Source organism: Anomaloglossus baeobatrachus, unplaced genomic scaffold, assembly GCF_048569485.1.
Source record: "Anomaloglossus baeobatrachus isolate aAnoBae1 unplaced genomic scaffold, aAnoBae1.hap1 Scaffold_4499, whole genome shotgun sequence".
Lineage (NCBI taxonomy): Eukaryota > Metazoa > Chordata > Amphibia > Anura > Aromobatidae > Anomaloglossus > Anomaloglossus baeobatrachus.
The window spans coordinates 1-18,833 of record NW_027443836.1 but is presented as its reverse complement, the minus strand read 5'-3'; the positions used below and the strand labels follow the sequence as shown (position 1 = coordinate 18,833).

General features: G+C 49.4%; 10 pseudogenes; all 10 read right to left on the bottom strand.

Moving 5' to 3' along the window:
• Nucleotides 1–4,744: 4,744 nt before the first annotated feature.
• Nucleotides 4,745–4,863, bottom strand: LOC142280236 (5S ribosomal RNA; annotated as a pseudogene).
• Nucleotides 4,864–10,124: 5,261 nt separating this feature from the next.
• Nucleotides 10,125–10,243, bottom strand: LOC142280231 (5S ribosomal RNA; annotated as a pseudogene).
• Nucleotides 10,244–11,404: 1,161 nt separating this feature from the next.
• Nucleotides 11,405–11,523, bottom strand: LOC142280245 (5S ribosomal RNA; annotated as a pseudogene).
• Nucleotides 11,524–11,659: 136 nt separating this feature from the next.
• LOC142280238 (5S ribosomal RNA) lies at nucleotides 11,660–11,778 on the bottom strand (annotated as a pseudogene).
• Nucleotides 11,779–11,915: 137 nt separating this feature from the next.
• Nucleotides 11,916–12,034, bottom strand: LOC142280233 (5S ribosomal RNA; annotated as a pseudogene).
• A 903-nt stretch (nucleotides 12,035–12,937) lies between these two features.
• On the bottom strand, nucleotides 12,938–13,056 carry LOC142280242 (5S ribosomal RNA; annotated as a pseudogene).
• Nucleotides 13,057–14,729: 1,673 nt separating this feature from the next.
• LOC142280230 (5S ribosomal RNA) lies at nucleotides 14,730–14,848 on the bottom strand (annotated as a pseudogene).
• A 1,671-nt stretch (nucleotides 14,849–16,519) lies between these two features.
• LOC142280232 (5S ribosomal RNA) lies at nucleotides 16,520–16,638 on the bottom strand (annotated as a pseudogene).
• A 1,679-nt stretch (nucleotides 16,639–18,317) lies between these two features.
• Nucleotides 18,318–18,436, bottom strand: LOC142280244 (5S ribosomal RNA; annotated as a pseudogene).
• Nucleotides 18,437–18,572: 136 nt separating this feature from the next.
• Nucleotides 18,573–18,691, bottom strand: LOC142280237 (5S ribosomal RNA; annotated as a pseudogene).
• Between the last annotated feature and the right edge of the window lie 142 nt (nucleotides 18,692–18,833).

The following is an 18,833-nucleotide window of genomic DNA, read 5'->3' as shown; positions in this document are numbered from 1 at the left end:
GGGTAGCTATTGCACCTGTTGGCATTTTCGAGAGCAAGGCTGAAGTAAAAGCTTTTTGTTTTTTTTTGCTTTTTTTTATTGTGGGTAGGGCCACTCTAACTCCCCCCCCCTCTCTCCAAAAAAAGAAATTGTCAAAAATGTCAACGGAACCAGGGATTCCCAGCCAGTCTCCCATGCCGGTACTTGCCCGGCCTCAAACTGCGTAGCGGCTGCGATCTGACGAGGGCAGGCACATTCAGTTTAGAGTGGCCGTTGACGGGTAGCTATTGCACCTGTTGGCCTTTTCGAGAGCAAGGCTGAAGTAAAAGCTTTTTGTTTTTTTTTGCTTTTTTTTATTGTGGGTAGGGCCACTCTAACTCCCCCCCCTCTCTCCAAAAAAAGAAATTGTCAAAAACGTCAACGGAACCAGGGATTCCCAGCCAGTCTCCCATGCCGGTACTTGCCCGGCCTCAAACTGCGTAGCGGCTGCGATCTGACGAGGGCAGGCACATTCAGTTTAGAGTGGCCGTTGACGGGTAGCTATTGCACCTGTTGGCCTTTTCGAGAGCAAGGCTGAAGTAAAAGCTTTTTGTTTTTTTTTGCTTTTTTTTATTGTGGGTAGGGCCACTCTAACTCCCCCCCCTCTCTCCAAAAAAAGAAATTGTCAAAAATGTCAACGGAACCAGGGATTCCCAGCCAGTCTCCCATGCCGGTACTTGCCCGGCCTCAAACTGCGTAGCGGCTGCGATCTGACGAGGGCAGGCACATTCAGTTTAGAGTGGCCGTTGACGGGTAGCTATTGCACCTGTTGGCCTTTTCGAGAGCAAGGCTGAAGTAAAAGCTTTTTGTTTTTTTTTGCTTTTTTTTATTGTGGGTAGGGCCACTCTAACTCCCCCCCCTCTCTCCAAAAAAAGAAATTGTCAAAAATGTCAACGGAACCAGGGATTCCCAGCCAGTCTCCCATGCCGGTACTTGCCCGGCCTCAAACTGCGTAGCGGCTGCGATCTGACGAGGGCAGGCACATTCAGTTTAGAGTGGCCGTTGACGGGTAGCTATTGCACCTGTTGGCCTTTTCGAGAGCAAGGCTGAAGTAAAAGCTTTTTGTTTTTTTTTGCTTTTTTTATTGTGGGTAGGGCCACTCTAACTCCCCCCCCTCTCTCCAAAAAAAGAAATTGTCAAAAATGTCAACGGAACCAGGGATTCCCAGCCAGTCTTCCATGCCGGTATTTGCCCGGCCTCAAACTGCGTAGCGGCTGCGATCTGACGAGGGCAGGCACATTCAGTTTAGAGTGGCCGTTGACGGGTAGCTATTGCACCTGTTGGCCTTTTCGAGAGCAAGGCTGAAGTAAAAGCTTTTTGTTTTTTTTTGCTTTTTTTTATTGTGGGTAGGGCCACTCTAACTCCCCCCCCCCTCTCTCCAAAAAAAGAAATTGTCAAAAATGTCAACGGAACCAGGGATTCCCAGCCAGTCTCCCATGCCGGTACTTGCCCGGCCTCAAACTGCGTAGCGGCTGCGATCTGACGAGGGCAGGCACATTCAGTTTAGAGTGGCCGTTGACGGGTAGCTATTGCACCTGTTGGCCTTTTCGAGAGCAAGGCTGAAGTAAAAGCTTTTTGTTTTTTTTTGCTTTTTTTTATTGTGGGTAGGGCCACTCTAACTCCCCCCCCTCTCTCCAAAAAAAGAAATTGTCAAAAATGTCAACGGAACCAGGGATTCCCAGCCAGTCTCCCATGCCGGTACTTGCCCGGCCTCAAACGGCGTAGCGGCTGCGATCTGACGAGGGCAGGCACATTCAGTTTAGAGTGGCCGTTGACGGGTAGCTATTGCACCTGTTGGCCTTTTCGAGAGCAAGGCTGAAGTAAAAGCTTTTTGTTTTTTTTTGCTTTTTTTTATTGTGGGTAGGGCCACTCTAACTCCCCCCCCTCTCTCCAAAAAAAGAAATTGTCAAAAATGTCAACGGAACCAGGGATTCCCAGCCAGTCTCCCATGCCGGTACTTGCCCGGCCTCAAACTGCGTAGCGGCTGCGATCTGACAAGGGCAGGCACATTCAGTTTAGAGTGGCCGTTGACGGGTAGCTATTGCACCTGTTGGCCTTTTCGAGAGCAAGGCTGAAGTAAAAGCTTTTTGTTTTTTTTGCTTTTTTTTATTGTGGGTAGGGCCACTCTAACTCCCCCCCCTCTCTCCAAAAAAAGAAATTGTCAAAAATGTCAACGGAACCAGGGATTCCCAGCCAGTCTCCCATGCCGGTACTTGCCCGGCCTCAAACTGCGTAGCGGCTGCGATCTGACGAGGGCAGGCACATTCAGTTTAGAGTGGCCGTTGACGGGTAGCTATTGCACCTGTTGGCCTTTTCGAGAGCAAGGCTGAAGTAAAAGCTTTTTGGTTTTTTTTGCTTTTTTTTATTGTGGGTAGGGCCACTCTAACTCCCCCCCCTCTCTCCAAAAAAAGAAATTGTCAAAAATGTCAACGGAACCAGGGATTCCCAGCCAGTCTCCCATGCCGGTACTTGCCCGGCCTCAAACTGCGTAGCGGCTGCGATCTGACGAGGGCAGGCACATTCAGTTTAGAGTGGCCGTTGACGGGTAGCTATTGCACCTGTTGGCCTTTTCGAGAGCAAGGCTGAAGTAAAAGCTTTTTGTTTTTTTTGCTTTTTTTATTGTGGGTAGGGCCACTCTAACTCCCCCCCCTCTCTCCAAAAAAAGAAATTGTCAAAAATGTCAACGGAACCAGGGATTCCCAGCCAGTCTCCCATGCCGGTACTTGCCCGGCCTCAAACTGCGTAGCGGCTGCGATCTGACGAGGGCAGGCACATTCAGTTTAGAGTGGCCGTTGACGGGTAGCTATTGCACCTGTTGGCCTTTTCGAGAGCAAGGCTGAAGTAAAAGCTTTTTGTTTTTTTTTGCTTTTTTTTATTGTGGGTAGGGCCACTCTAACTCCCCCCCCTCTCTCCAAAAAAAGAAATTGTCAAAAATGTCAACGGAACCAGGGATTCCCAGCCAGTCTCCCATGCCGGTACTTGCCCGGCCTCAAACTGCGTAGCGGCTGCGATCTGACGAGGGCAGGCACATTCAGTTTAGAGTGGCCGTTGACAGGTAGCTATTGCACCTGTTGGCCTTTTCGAGAGCAAGGCTGAAGTAAAAGCTTTTTGTTTTTTTTTGCTTTTTTTTATTGTGGGTAGGGCCACTCTAACTCCCCCCCCTCTCTCCAAAAAAAGAAATTGTCAAAAATGTCAACGGAACCAGGGATTCCCAGCCAGTCTCCCATGCCGGTACTTGCCCGGCCTCAAACTGCGTAGCGGCTGCGATCTGACGATGGCAGGCACATTCAGTTTAGAGTGGCCGTTGACGGGTAGCTATTGCACCTGTTGGCCTTTTCGAGAGCAAGGCTGAAGTAAAAGCTTTTTGTTTTTTTTTTGCTTTTTTTTATTGTGGGTAGGGCCACTCTAACTGCCCCCCCTCTCTCCAAAAAAAGAAATTGTCAAAAATGTCAACGGAACCAGGGATTCCCAGCCAGTCTCCCATGCCGGTACTTGCCCGGCCTCAAACTGCGTAGCGGCTGCGATCTGACGAGGGTAGGCACATTCAGTTTAGAGTGGCCGTTGACGGGTAGCTATTGCACCTGTTGGCCTTTTCGAGAGCAAGGCTGAAGTAAAAGCTTTTTGTTTTTTTTTGCTTTTTTTTATTGTGGGTAGGGCCACTCTAACTTCCCCCCCTCTCTCCAAAAAAAGAAATTGTCAAAAATGTCAACGGAACCAGGGATTCCCAGCCAGTCTCCCATGCCGGTACTTGCCCGGCCTCAAACTGCGTAGCGGCTGCGATCTGACGAGGGCAGGCACATTCAGTTTAGAGTGGCCGTTGACGGGTAGCTATTGCACCTGTTGGCCTTTTTGAGATTAAGGCTGAAGTAAAAGCTTTTTGTTTTTTTTTGCTTTTTTTTATTGTGGGTAGGGCCACTCTAACTCCCCCCCCTCTCTCCAAAAAAAGAAATTGTCAAAAATGGCAACGGAACCAGGGATTCCCAGCCAGTCTCCCATGCCGGTACTTGCCCGGCCTCAAACTGCGTAGTGGCTGCGATCTGACGAGGGCAGGCACATTCAGTTTAGAGTGGCCGTTGACGGGTAGCTATTGCACCTGTTGGCCTTTTCGAGAGCAAGGCTGAAGTAAAAGCTTTTTGGTTTTTTTTGCTTTTTTTTATTGTGGGTAGGGCCACTCTAACTCCCCCCCCTCTCTCCAAAAAAAGAAATTGTCAAAAATGTCAACGGAACCAGGGATTCCCAGCCAGTCTCCCATGCCGGTACTTGCCCGGCCTCAAACTGCGTAGCGGCTGCGATCTGACGAGGGCAGGCACATTCAGTTTAGAGTGGCCGTTGACGGGTAGCTATTGCACCTGTTGGCCTTTTTGAGAGCAAGGCTGAAGTAAAAGCTTTTTGTTTTTTTTTGCTTTTTTTTATTGTGGGTAGGGCCACTCTAACTCCCCCCCCTCTCTCCAAAAAAAGAAATTGTCAAAAATGTCAACGGAACCAGGGATTCCCAGCCAGTCTCCCATGCCGGTACTTGCCCGGCCTCAAACTGCGTAGCGGCTGCGATCTGACGAGGGCAGGCACATTCAGTTTAGAGTGGCCGTTGACGGGTAGCTATTGCACCTGTTGGCCTTTTCGAGATTAAGGCTGAAGTAAAAGCTTTTTGTTTTTTTTTGCTTTTTTTTATTGTGGGTAGGGCCACTCTAACTCCCCCCCTCTCTCCAAAAAAAGAAATTGTCAAAAATGTCAACGGAACCAGGGATTCCCAGCCAGTCTCCCATGCCGGTACTTGCCCGGCCTCAAACTGCGTAGTGGCTGCGATCTGACGAGGGCAGGCACATTCAGTTTAGAGTGGCCGTTGACGGGTAGCTATTGCACCTGTTGGCCTTTTCGAGAGCAAGGCTGAAGTAAAAGCTTTTTGGTTTTTTTTGCTTTTTTTTATTGTGGGTAGGGCCACTCTAACTCCCCCCCCTCTCTCCAAAAAAAGAAATTGTCAAAAATGTCAACGGAACCAGGGATTCCCAGCCAGTCTCCCATGCCGGTACTTGCCCGGCCTCAAACTGCGTAGCGGCTGCGATCTGACGAGGGCAGGCACATTCAGTTTAGAGTGGCCGTTGACGGGTAGCTATTGCACCTGTTGGCCTTTTCGAGAGCAAGGCTGAAGTAAAAGCTTTTTGGTTTTTTTTGCTTTTTTTTATTGTGGGTAGGGCCACTCTAACTCCCCCCCCTCTCTCCAAAAAAAGAAATTGTCAAAAATGTCAACGGAACCAGGGATTCCCAGCCAGTCTCCCATGCCGGTACTTGCCCGGCCTCAAACTGCGTAGCGGCTGCGATCTGACGAGGGCAGGCACATTCAGTTTAGAGTGGCCGTTGCCGGGTAGCTATTGCACCTGTTGGCCTTTTCGAGAGCAAGGCTGAAGTAAAAGCTTTTTGTTTTTTTTTGCTTTTTTTTATTGTGGGTAGGGCCACTCTAACTCCCCCCCCCTCTCTCCAAAAAAAGAAATTGTCAAAAATGTCAACGGAACCAGGGATTCCCAGCCAGTCTCCCATGCCGGTACTTGCCCGGCCTCAAACTGCGTAGCGGCTGCGATCTGACGAGGGCAGGCACATTCTGTTTAGAGTGGCCGTTGACGGGTAGCTATTGCACCTGTTGGCCTTTTTGAGAGCAAGGCTGAAGTAAAAGCTTTTTGTTTTTTTTTGCTTTTTTTTATTGTGGGTAGGGCCACTCTAACTCCCCCCCCCCCTCTCTCCAAAAAAAGAAATTGTCAAAAATGTCAACGGAACCAGGGATTCCCAGCCAGTCTCCCATGCCGGTACTTGCCCGGCCTCAAACTGCGTAGCGGCTGCGATCTGACGAGGGCAGGCACATTCAGTTTAGAGTGGCCGTTGACGGGTAGCTATTGCACCTGTTGGCCTTTTCGAGAGCAAGGCTGAAGTAAAAGCTTTTTGGTTTTTTTTGCTTTTTTTTATTGTGGGTAGGGCCACTCTAACTCCCCCCCCTCTCTCCAAAAAAAGAAATTGTCAAAAATGTCAACGGAACCAGGGATTCCCAGCCAGTCTCCCATGCCGGTACTTGCCCGGCCTCAAACTGCGTAGCGGCTGCGATCTGACGAGGGCAGGCACATTCAGTTTAGAGTGGCCGTTGACGGGTAGCTATTGCACCTGTTGGCCTTTTCGAGAGCAAGGCTGAAGTAAAAGCTTTTTGTTTTTTTTTTGCTTTTTTTTATTGTGGGTAGGGCCACTCTAACTCCCCCCCCTCTCTCCAAAAAAAGAAATTGTCAAAAATGTCAACGGAACCAGGGAATCCCAGCCAGTCTCCCATGCCGGTACTTGCCCGGCCTCAAACTGCGTAGCGGCTGCGATCTGACGAGGGCAGGCACATTCAGTTTAGAGTGGCCGTTGACGGGTAGCTATTGCACCTGTTGGCCTTTTCGAGAGCAAGGCTGAAGTAAAAGCTTTTTGTTTTTTTTTGCTTTTTTTTATTGTGGGTAGGGCCACTCTAACTCCCCTCCCTCTCTCCAAAAAAAGAAATTGTCAAAAATGTCAACGGAACCAGGGATTCCCAGCCAGTCTCCCATGCCGGTACTTGCCCGGCCTCAAACTGCGTAGCAGCTGCGATCTGCCGAGGGCAGGCACATTCAGTTTAGAGTGGCCGTTGACGGGTAGCTATTGCACCTGTTGGCCTTTTCGAGAGCAAGGCTGAAGTAAAAGCTTTTTGGTTTTTTTTGCTTTTTTTTATTGTGGGTAGGGCCACTCTAACTCCCCCCCCCCTCTCTCCAAAAAAAGAAATTGTCAAAAATGTCAACGGAACCAGGGATTCCCAGCCAGTCTCCCATGCCGGTACTTGCCCGGCCTCAAACTGCGTAGCGGCTGCGATCTGACGAGGGCAGGCACATTCAGTTTAGAGTGGCCGTTGACGGGTAGCTATTGCACCTGTTGGCCTTTTCGAGAGCAAGGCTGAAGTAAAAGCTTTTTGTTTTTTTTTGCTTTTTTTTATTGTGGGTAGGGCCACTCTAACTCCCCCCCCTCTCTCCAAAAAAAGAAATTGTCAAAAATGTCAACGGAACCAGGGATTCCCAGCCAGTCTCCCATGCCGGTACTTGCCCGGCCTCAAACTGCGTAGCGGCTGCGATCTGACGAGGGCAGGCACATTCAGTTTAGAGTGGCCGTTGACGGGTAGCTATTGCACCTGTTGGCCTTTTCGAGAGCAAGGCTGAAGTAAAAGCTTTTTGGTTTTTTTTGCTTTTTTTTATTGTGGGTAGGGCCACTCTAACTCCCCCCCCTCTCTCCAAAAAAAGAAATTGTCAAAAATGTCAACGGAATCAGGGATTCCCAGCCAGTCTCCCATGCCGGTACTTGCCCTGCCTCAAACTGCGTAGCGGCTGCGATCTGACGAGGGCAGGCACATTCAGTTTAGAGTGGCCGTTGACGGGTAGCTATTGCACCTGTTGGCCTTTTCGAGAGCAAGGCTGAAGTAAAAGCTTTTTGGTTTTTTTTGCTTTTTTTTATTGTGGGTAGGGCCACTCTAACTCCCCCCCCTCTCTCCAAAAAAAGAAATTGTCAAAAATGTCAACGGAACCAGGGATTCCCAGCCAGTCTCCCTTGCCGGTACTTGCCCGGCCTCAAACTGCGTAGCGGCTGCGATCTGACGAGGGCAGGCACATTCAGTTTAGAGTGGCCGTTGACGGGTAGCTATTGCACCTGTTGGCCTTTTCGAGAGCAAGGCTGAAGTAAAAGCTTTTTGTTTTTTTTTGCTTTTTTTTATTGTGGGTAGGGCCACTCTAACTCCCCCCCCTATCTCCAAAAAAAGAAATTGTCAAAAATGTCAACGGAACCAGGGATTCCCAGCCAGTCTCCCATGCCGGTACTTGCCCGGCCTCAAACTGCGTAGCGGCTGCGATCTGACGAGGGCAGGCACATTCAGTTTAGAGTGGCCGTTGATGGGTAGCTATTGCACCTGTTGGCCTTTTCGAGAGCAAGGCTGAAGTAAAAGCTTTTTGGGTTTTTTTGCTTTTTTTTATTGTGGGTAGGGCCACTCTAACTCCCCCCCCTCTCTCCAAAAAAAGAAATTGTCAAAAATGTCAACGGAACCAGGGATTCCCAGCCAGTCTCCCATGCCGGTACTTGCCCGGCCTCAAACTGCGTAGCGGCTGCGATCTGACGAGGGCAGGCACATTCAGTTTAGAGTGGCCGTTGAAGGGTAGCTATTGCACCTGTTGGCCTTTTCGAGAGCAAGGCTGAAGTAAAAGCTTTTTGTTTTTTTTTGCTTTTTTTATTGTGGGTGGGGCCACTCTAACTCCCCCCCCTCTCTCCAAAAAAAGAAATTGTCAAAAATGTCAACGGAACCAGGGATTCCCAGCCAGTCTCCCATGCCGGTACTTGCCCGGCCTCAAACTGCGTAGCGGCTGCTATCTGACGAGGGCAGGCACATTCAGTTTAGAGTGGCCGTTGACGGGTAGCTATTGCACCTGTTGGCCTTTTCGAGAGCAAGGCTGAAGTAAAAGCTTTTTTTTTTTTTTGCTTTTTTTTATTGTGGGTAGGGCCACTCTAACTCCCCCCCCCCTCTCTCCAAAAAAAGAAATTGTCAAAAATGTCAACGGAACCAGGGATTCCCAGCCAGTCTCCCATGCCGGTACTTGCCCGGCCTCAAACTGCGTAGCGGCTGCGATCTGACGAGGGCAGGCACATTCAGTTTAGAGTGGCCGTTGACGGGTAGCTATTGCACCTGTTGGCCTTTTCGAGAGCAAGGCTGAAGTAAAAGCTTTTTGTTTTTTTTTGCTTTTTTTTATTGTGGGTAGGGCCACTCTAACTCCCCCCCCTCTCTCCAAAAAAAGAAATTGTCAAAAATGTCAACGGAACCAGGGATTCCCAGCCAGTCTCCCATGCCGGTACTTGCCCGGCCTCAAACTGCGTAGCGGCTGCGATCTGACGAGGGCAGGCACATTCAGTTTAGAGTGGCCGTTGACGGGTAGCTATTGCACCTGTTGGCCTTTTCGAGAGCAAGGCTGAAGTAAAAGCTTTTTGTTTTTTTTTGCTTTTTTTATTGTGGGTAGGGCCACTCTAACTCCCCCCCTCTCTCCAAAAAAAGAAATTGTCAAAAATGTCAACGGAACCAGGGATTCCCAGCCAGTCTCCCATGCCGGTACTTGCCCGGCCTCAAACTGCGTAGCGGCTGCGATCTGACGAGGGCAGGCACATTCAGTTTAGAGTGGCCGTTGACGGGTAGCTATTGCACCTGTTGGCCTTTTCGAGAGCAAGGCTGAAGTAAAAGCTTTTTGTTTTTTTTTGCTTTTTTTTATTGTGGGTAGGGCCACTCTAACTCCTCCCCCTCTCTCCAAAAAAAGAAATTGTCAAAAATGTCAACGGAACCAGGGATTCCCAGCCAGTCTCCCATGCCGGTACTTGCCCAGCCTCAAACTGCGTAGCGGCTGCGATCTGACGAGGGCAGGCACATTCAGTTTAGAGTGGCCGTTGACGGGTAGCTATGACACCTGTTGGCCTTTTCGAGAGCAAGGCTGAAGTAAAAGCTTTTTGTTTTTTTTTGCTTTTTTTTATTGTGGGTAGGGCCACTCTAACTCCCCCCCTCTCTCCAAAAAAAGAAATTGTCAAAAATGTCAATGGAACCAGGGATTCCCAGCCAGTCTCCCATGCCGGTACTTGCCCGGCCTCAAACTGCGTAGTGGCTGCGATCTGACGAGGGCAGGCACATTCAGTTTAGAGTGGCCGTTGACGGGTAGCTATTGCACCTGTTGGCCTTTTCGAGAGCAAGGCTGAAGTAAAAGCTTTTTGTTTTTTTTTGCTTTTTTTTATTGTGGGTAGGGCCACTCTAACTCCCCCCCCTCTCTCCAAAAAAAGAAATTGTCAAAAATGTCAACGGAACCAGGGATTCCCAGCCAGTCTCCCATGCCGGTACTTGCCCGGCCTCAAACTGCGTAGCGGCTGCGATCTGACGAGGGCAGGCACATTCAGTTTAGAGTGGCCGTTGACGGGTAGCTATTGCACCTGTTGGCCTTTTTGAGAGCAAGGCTGAAGTAAAAGCTTTTTGTTTTTTTTTGCTTTTTTTTATTGTGGGTAGGGCCACTCTAACTCCCCCCCCTCTCTCCAAAAAAAGAAATTGTCAAAAATGTCAACGGAACCAGGGATTCCCAGCCAGTCTCCCATGCCGGTACTTGCCCGGCCTCAAACTGCGTAGCGGCTGCGATCTGATGAGGGCAGGCACATTCAGTTTAGAGTGGCCGTTGACGGGTAGCTATTGCACCTGTTGGCCTTTTCGAGAGCAAGGCTGAAGTAAAAGCTTTTTGTTTTTTTTGCTTTTTTTATTGTGGGTAGGGCCACTCTAACTCCCCCCCCTCTCTCCAAAAAAAGAAATTGTCAAAAATGTCAACGGAACCAGGGATTCCCAGCCAGTCTCCCATGCCGGTACTTGCCCGGCCTCAAACTGCGTAGCGGCTGCGATCTGACGAGGGCAGGCACATTCAGTTTAGAGTGGCCGTTGACGGGTAGCTATTGCACCTGTTGGCCTTTTCGAGAGCAAGGCTGAAGTAAAAGCTTTTTGTTTTTTTTTGCTTTTTTTTATTGTGGGTAGGGCCACTCTAACTCCACCCCCCTCTCTCCAAAAAAAGAAATTGTCAAAAATGTCAATGGAACCAGGGATTCCCAGCCAGTCTCCCATGCTGGTACTTGCCCGGCCTCAAACTGCGTAGCGGCTGCGATCTGACGAGGGCAGGCACATTCAGTTTAGAGTGGCCGTTGACGGGTAGCTATTGCACCTGTTGGCCTTTTCGAGAGCAAGGCTGAAGTAAAAGCTTTTTGTTTTTTTTTTGCTTTTTTTTATTGTGGGTAGGGCCACTCTAACTCCCCCCCCTCTCTCCAAAAAAAGAAATTGTCAAAAATGTCAACGGAACCAGGGATTCCCAGCCAGTCTCCCATGCCGGTACTTGCCCGGCCTCAAACTGCGTAGCGGCTGCGATCTGACGAGGGCAGGCACATTCAGTTTAGAGTGGCCGTTGACGGGTAGCTATTGCACCTGTTGGCCTTTTCGAGAGCAAGGCTGAAGTAAAAGCTTTTTGTTTTTTTTTGCTTTTTTTTATTGTGGGTAGGGCCACTCTAACTCCCCCCCCTCTCTCCAAAAAAAGAAATTGTCAAAAATGTCAACGGAACCAGGGATTCCCAGCCAGTCTCCCATGCCGATACTTGCCCGGCCTCAAACTGCGTAGCGGCTGCGATCTGACGAGGGCAGGCACATTCAGTTTAGAGTGGCCGTTGACGGGTAGCTATTGCACCTGTTGGCCTTTTCGAGAGCAAGGCTGAAGTAAAAGCTTTTTTGTTTTTTTTGCTTTTTTTTATTGTGGGTAGGGCCACTCTAACTCCCCCCCCTCTCTCCAAAAAAAGAAATTGTCAAAAATGTCAACGGAACCAGGGATTCCCAGCCAGTCTCCCATGCCGGTACTTGCCCGGCCTCAAACTGCGTAGCGGCTGCGATCTGATGAGGGCAGGCACATTCAGTTTAGAGTGGCCGTTGACGGGTAGCTATTGCACCTGTTGGCCTTTTCGAGAGCAAGGCTGAAGTAAAAGCTTTTTGGTTTTTTTTGCTTTTTTTTATTGTGGGTAGGGCCACTCTAACTCCCCCCCTCTCTCCAAAAAAAGAAATTGTCAAAAATGTCAACGGAACCAGGGATTCCCAGCCAGTCTCCCATGCCGGTACTTGCCCGGCCTCAAACTGCGTAGCGGCTGCGATCTGACGAGGGCAGGCACATTCAGTTTAGCGTGGCCGTTGACGGGTAGCTATTGCACCTGTTGGCCTTTTCGAGAGCAAGGCTGAAGTAAAAGCTTTTTGTTTTTTTTTGCTTTTTTTTATTGTGGGTAGGGCCACTCTAACTCCCCCCCCTCTCTTCAAAAAAAGAAATTGTCAAAAATGTCAACGGAACCAGGGATTCCCAGCCAGTCTCCCATGCCGGTACTTGCCCGGCCTCAAACTGCGTAGCGGCTGCGATCTGACGAGTGCAGGCACATTCAGTTTAGAGTGGCCGTTGACGGGTAGCTATTGCACCTGTTGGCCTTTTCGAGAGCAAGGCTGAAGTAAAAGCTTTTTGTTTTTTTTTGCTTTTTTTTATTGTGGGTAGGGCCACTCTAACTCCCCCCCCTCTCTCCAAAAAAAGAAATTGTCAAAAATGTCAACGGAACCAGGGATTCCCAGCCAGTCTCCCATGCCGGTACTTGCCCGGCCTCAAACTGCGTAGCGGCTGCGATCTGACGAGGGCAGGCACATTCAGTTTAGAGTGGCCGTTGACGGGTAGCTATTGCACCTGTTGGCCTTTTCGAGAGCAAGGCTGAAGTAAAAGCTTTTTGTTTTTTTTTGCTTTTTTTATTGTGGGTAGGGCCACTCTAACTCCCCCCCCTCTCTCCAAAAAAAGAAATTGTCAAAAATGTCAACGGAACCAGGGATTCCCAGCCAGTCTCCCATGCCGGTACTTGCCCGGCCTCAAACTGCGTAGCGGCTGCGATCTGACGAGGGCAGGCACATTCAGTTTAGAGTGGCCGTTGACGGGTAGCTATTGCACCTGTTGGTCTTTTCGAGAGCAAGGCTGAAGTAAAAGCTTTTTGTTTTTTTTTGCTTTTTTTTATTGTGGGTAGGGCCACTCTAACTCCCCCCCCTCTCTCCAAAAAAAGAAATTGTCAAAAATGTCAACGGAACCAGGGATTCCCAGCCAGTCTCCCATGCCGGTACTTGCCAGGCCTCAAACTGCGTAGCGGCTGCGATCTGACGAGGGCAGGCACATTCAGTTTAGAGTGGCCGTTGACGGGTAGCTATTGCACCTGTTGGCCTTTTCGAGAGCAAGGCTGAAGTAAATGCTTTTTGTTTTTTTTTGCTTTTTTTTATTGTGGGTAGGGCCACTCTAACTCCCCCCCCCTCTCCAAAAAAAGAAAATGTCAAAAATGTCAACGGAACCAGGGATTCCCAGCCAGTCTCCCATGCCGGTACTTGCCCGGCCTCAAACTGCGTAGCGGCTGCGATCTGACGAGGGCAGGCACATTCAGTTTAGAGTGTCCGTTGACGGGTAGCTATTGCACCTTTTGGCCTTTTCGAGAGCAAGGCTGAAGTAAAAGCTTTTTGTTTTTTTTTGCTTTTTTTCATTGTGGGTAGGGCCACTCTAACTCCCCCCCCTCTCTCCAAAAAAAGAAATTGTCAAAAATGTCAACGGAACCAGGGATTCCCAGCCAGTCTCCCATGCCGGTACTTGCCCGGCCTCAAACTGCGTAGCGGCTGCGATCTGACGAGGGCAGGCACATTCAGTTTAGAGTGGCCGTTGACGGGTAGCTATTGCACCTGTTGGCCTTTTCGAGAGCAAGGCTGAAGTAAAAGCTTTTTGTTTTTTTTTGCTTTTTTTTATTGTGGGTAGGGCCACTCTAACTCCCCCCCCCTCTCTCCAAAAAAAGAAATTGTCAAAAATGTCAACGGAACCAGGGATTCCCAGCCAGTCTCCCATGCCGGTACTTGCCCGGCCTCAAACTGCGTAGCGGCTGCGATCTGACGAGGGCAGGCACATTCAGTTTAGAGTGGCCGTTGACGAGTAGCTATTGCACCTGTTGGCCTTTTCGAGAGCAAGGCTGAAGTAAAAGCTTTTTGTTTTTTTTTGCTTTTTTTTATTGTGGGTAGGGCCACTCTAACTCCCCCCCCTCTCTCCAAAAAAATAAATTGTCAAAAATGTCAACGGAACCAGGGATTCCCAGCCAGTCTCCCATGCCGGTACTTGCCCGGCCTCAAACTGCGTAGCGGCTGCGATCTGACGAGGGCAGGCACATTCAGTTTAGAGTGGCCGTTGACGGGTAGCTATTGCACCTGTTGGCCTTTTCGAGAGCAAGGCTGAAGTAAAAGCTTTTTGGTTTTTTTTGCTTTTTTTCATTGTGGGTAGGGCCACTCTAACTCCCCCCCTCTCTCCAAAAAAAGAAATTGTCAAAAATGTCAACAGAACCAGGGATTCCCAGCCAGTCTCCCATGCCGGTACTTGCCCGGCCTCAAACTGCGTAGCGGCTGCGATCTGACGAGGGCAGGCACATTCAGTTTAGAGTGGCCGTTGACGAGTAGCTATTGCACCTGTTGGCCTTTTCGAGAGCAAGGCTGAAGTAAAAGCTTTTTGTTTTTTTTTGCTTTTTTTTATTGTGGGTAGGGCCACTCTAACTCCCCCCCCTCTCTCCAAAAAAAGAAATTGTCAAAAATGTCAACGGAACCAGGGATTCCCAGCCAGTCTCCCATGCTGGTACTTGCCCGGCCTCAAACTGCGTAGCGGCTGCGATCTGACGAGGGCAGGCACATTCAGTTTAGAGTGGCCATTGACGGGTAGCTATTGCACCTGTTGGCCTTTTCGAGAGCAAGGCTGAAGTAAAAGCTTTTTGTTTTTTTTTGCTTTTTTTCATTGTGGGTAGGGCCACTCTAACTCCCCCCCCCTCTCTCCAAAAAAAGAAATTGTCAAAAATGTCAACGGAACCAGGGACTCCCAGCCAGTCTCCCATGCCGGTACTTGCCCGGCCTCAAACTGCGTAGCGGCTGCGATCTGACGAGGGCAGGCACATTCAGTTTAGAGTGGCCGTTGACGGGTAGCTATTGCACCTGTTGGCCTTTTCGAGAGCAAGGCTGAAGTAAAAGCTTTTTGTTTTTTTTTGCTTTTTTTTATTGTGGGTAGGGCCACTCTAACTCCCCCCCCCTCTCCAAAAAAAGAAAATGTCAAAATTGTCAACGGAACCAGGGATTCCCAGCCAGTCTCCCATGCTGGTACTTGCCCGGCCTCAAACTGCGTAGCGGCTGCGATCTGACGAGGGCAGGCACATTCAGTTTAGAGTGTCCGTTGACGGGTAGCTATTGCACCTGTTGGCCTTTTCGAGAGCAAGGCTGAAGTAAAAGCTTTTTGTTTTTTTTTGCTTTTTTTCATTGTGGGTAGGGCCACTCTAACTCCCCCCCCTCTCTCCAAAAAAAGAAATTGTCAAAAATGTCAACGGAACCAGGGATTCCCAGCCAGTCTCCCATGCCGGTACTTGCCCGGCCTCAAACTGCGTAGCGGCTGCAATCTGACGAGGGCAGGCACATTCAGTTTAGAGTGGCCGTTGACGGGTAGCTATTGCACCTGTTGGCCTTTTCGAGAGCAAGGCTGAAGTAAAAGCTTTTTGTTTTTTTTTGCTTTTTTTTATTGTGGGTAGGGCCACTCTAACTCCCCCCCCTCTCTCCAAAAAAAGAAATTGTCAATAATGTCAACGGAACCAGGGATTCCCAGCCAGTCTCCCATGCCGGTACTTGCCCGGCCTCAAACTGCGTAGCGGCTGCGATCTGACGAGGGCAGGCACATTCAGTTTAGAGTGGCCGTTGACGAGTAGCTATTGCACCTGTTGGCCTTTTCGAGAGCAAGGCTGAAGTAAAAGCTTTTTGTTTTTTTTTGCTTTTTTTTATTGTGGGTAGGGCCACTCTAACTCCCCCCCCTCTCTCCAAAAAAATAAATTGTCAAAAATGTCAACGGAACCAGGGATTCCCAGCCAGTCTCCCATGCCGGTACTTGCCCGGCCTCAAACTGCGTAGCGGCTGCGATCTGACGAGGGCAGGCACATTCAGTTTAGAGTGGCCGTTGACGGGTAGCTATTGCACCTGTTGGCCTTTTCGAGAGCAAGGCTGAAGTAAAAGCTTTTTGGTTTTTTTGCTTTTTTTTATTGTGGGTAGGGCCACTCTAACTCCCCCCCCTCTCTCCAAAAAAAGAAATTGTCAAAAATGTCAACGGAACCAGGGATTCCCAGCCAGTCTCCCATGCCGGTACTTGCCCGGCCTCAAACTGCGTAGCGGCTGCGATCTGACGAGGGCAGGCACATTCAGTTTAGAGTGGCCGTTGACGGGTAGCTATTGCACCTGTTGGCCTTTTCGAGAGCAAGGCTGAAGTAAAAGCTTTTTGTTTTTTTTTGCTTTTTTTTATTGTGGGTAGGGCCACTCTAACTCCCCCCCTCTCTCCAAAAAAAGAAATTGTCAAAAATGTCAACGGAACCAGGGATTCCCAGCCAGTCTCCCATGCCGGTACTTGCCCGGCCTCAAACTGCGTAGCGGCTACGATCTGACGAGGGCAGGCACATTCAGTTTAGAGTGGCCGTTGACGGGTAGCTATTGCACCTGTTGGCCTTTTCGAGAGCAAGGCTGAAGTAAAAGCTTTTTGTTTTTTTTTGCTTTTTTTTATTGTGGGTAGGGCCACTCTAACTCCCCCCCCTCTCTCCAAAAAAAGAAATTGTCAAAAATGTCAACGGAACCAGGGATTCCCAGCCAGTCTCCCATGCCGGTACTTGCCCGGCCTCAAACTGCGTAGCGGCTGCGATCTGACAAGGGCAGGCACATTCAGTTTAGAGTGGCCGTTGACGGGTAGCTATTGCACCTGTTGGCCTTTTCGAGAGCAAGGCTGAAGTAAAAGCTTTTTGGTTTTTTTTGCTTTTTTTTATTGTGGGTAGGGCCACTCTAACTCCCCCCCCTCTCTCCAAAAAAAGAAATTGTCAAAAATGTCAACGGAACCAGGGATTCCCAGCCAGTCTCCCATGCCGGTACTTGCCCGGCCTCAAACTGCGTAGCGGCTGCGATCTGACGAGGGCAGGCACATTCAGTTTAGAGTGACCGTTGACGGGTAGCTATTGCACCTGTTGGCCTTTTCGAGAGCAAGGCTGAAGTAAAAGCTTTTTGTTTTTTTTTGCTTTTTTTTATTGTGGGTAGGGCCACTCTAACTCCCCCCCCCTCTCTCCAAAAAAAGAAATTGTCAAAAATGTCAACGGAACCAGGGATTCCCAGCCAGTCTCCCATGCCGGTACTTGCCCGGCCTCAAACTGCGTAGCGGCTGCGATCTGACGAGGGCAGGCACATTCAGTTTAGAGTGGCCGTTGACGGGTAGCTATTGCACCTGTTGGCCTTTTCGAGAGCAAGGCTGAAGTAAAAGCTTTTTGTTTTTTTTTTGCTTTTTTTTATTGTGGGTAGGGCCACTCTAACTCCCCCCCCCCTCTCTCCAAAAAAAGAAATTGTCAAAAATGTCAACGGAACCAGGGATTCCCAGCCAGTCTCCCATGCCGGTACTTGCCCGGCCTCAAACTGCGTAGCGGCTGCGATCTGACGAGGGCAGGCACATTCAGTTTAGAGTGGCCGTTGACGGGTAGCTATTGCACCTGTTGGCCTTTTCGAGAGCAAGGCTGAAGTAAAAGCTTTTTGTTTATTTTTGCTTTTTTTTATTGTAGGTAAGGGCCACTCTAACTCCCCCACCTCTCTCCAAAAAAAGAAATTGTCAAAAATGTCAACGGAACCAGGGATTCCCAGCCAGTCTCCCATGCCGGTACTTGCCCGGCCTCAAACTGCGTAGCGGCTGCGATCTGACGAGGGAAGGCACATTCAGTTTAGAGTGGCCGTTGACGAGTAGCTATTGCACCTGTTGGCCTTTTCGAGAGCAAGGCTGAAGTAAAAGCTTTTTGTTTTTTTTTGCTTTTTTTTATTGTGGGTAGGGCCACTCTAACTCCCCCCCCTCTCTCCAAAAAAAGAAATTGTCAAAAATGTCAACGGAACCAGGGATTCCCAGCCAGTCTCCCATGCCGGTACTTGCCCGGCCTCAAACTGTGTAGCGGCTGCGATCTGACGAGGGCAGGCACATTCAGTTTAGAGTGGCCGTTGACGGGTAGCTATTGCACCTGTTGGCCTTTTCGAGAGCAAGGCTGAAGTAAAAGCTTTTTGGTTTTTTTTGCTTTTTTTTATTGTGGGTAGGGCCACTCTAACTCCCCCCCCTCTCTCCAAAAAAAGAAATTGTCAAAAATGTCAACGGAACCAGGGATTCCCAGCCAGTCTCCCATGCCGGTACTTGCCCGGCCTCAAACTGCGTAGCGGCTGCGATCTGACGAGGGCAGGCACATTCAGTTTAGAGTGGCCGTTGACGGGTAGCTATTGCACCTGTTGGCCTTTTCGAGAGCAAGGCTGAAGTAAAAGCTTTTTGTTTTTTTTTTGCTTTTTTTTATTGTGGGTAGGGCCACTCTAACTCCCCCCCCCTCTCTCCAAAAAAAGAAATTGTCAATAATGTCAACGGAACCAGGGATTCCCAGCCAGTCTCCATGCCGGTACTTGCCCGGCCTCAAACTGCGTAGCGGCTGCGATCTGACGAGGGCAGGCACATTCAGTTTAGAGTGGCCGTTGACGAGTAGCTATTGCACCTGTTGGCCTTTCGAGAGCAAGGCTGAAGTAAAAGCTTTTTGTTTTTTTTTGCTTTTTTTTATTGTGGGTAGGGCCACTCTAACTCCCCCCCCCTCTCTCCAAAAAAAGAAATTGTCAAAAATGTCAACGGAACCAGGGATTCCCAGCCAGTCTCCCATGCCGGTACTTGCCCGGCCTCAAACTGCGTAGCGGCTGCGATCTGATGAGGGCAGGCACATTCAGTTTAGAGTGGCCGTTGACGGGTAGCTATTGCACCTGTTGGCCTTTTCGAGAGCAAGGCTGAAGTAAAAGCTTTTTGGTTTTTTTTGCTTTTTTTTATTGTGGGTAGGGCCACTCTAACTCCCCCCCTCTCTCCAAAAAAAGAAATTGTCAAAAATGTCAACGGAACCAGGGATTCCCAGCCAGTCTCCCATGCCGGTACTTGCCCGGCCTCAAACTGCGTAGCGGCTGCGATCTGACGAGGGCAGGCACATTCAGTTTAGCGTGGCCGTTGACGGGTAGCTATTGCACCTGTTGGCCTTTTCGAGAGCAAGGCTGAAGTAAAAGCTTTTTGTTTTTTTTTGCTTTTTTTTATTGTGGGTAGGGCCACTCTAACTCCCCCCCCTCTCTTCAAAAAAAGAAATTGTCAAAAATGTAA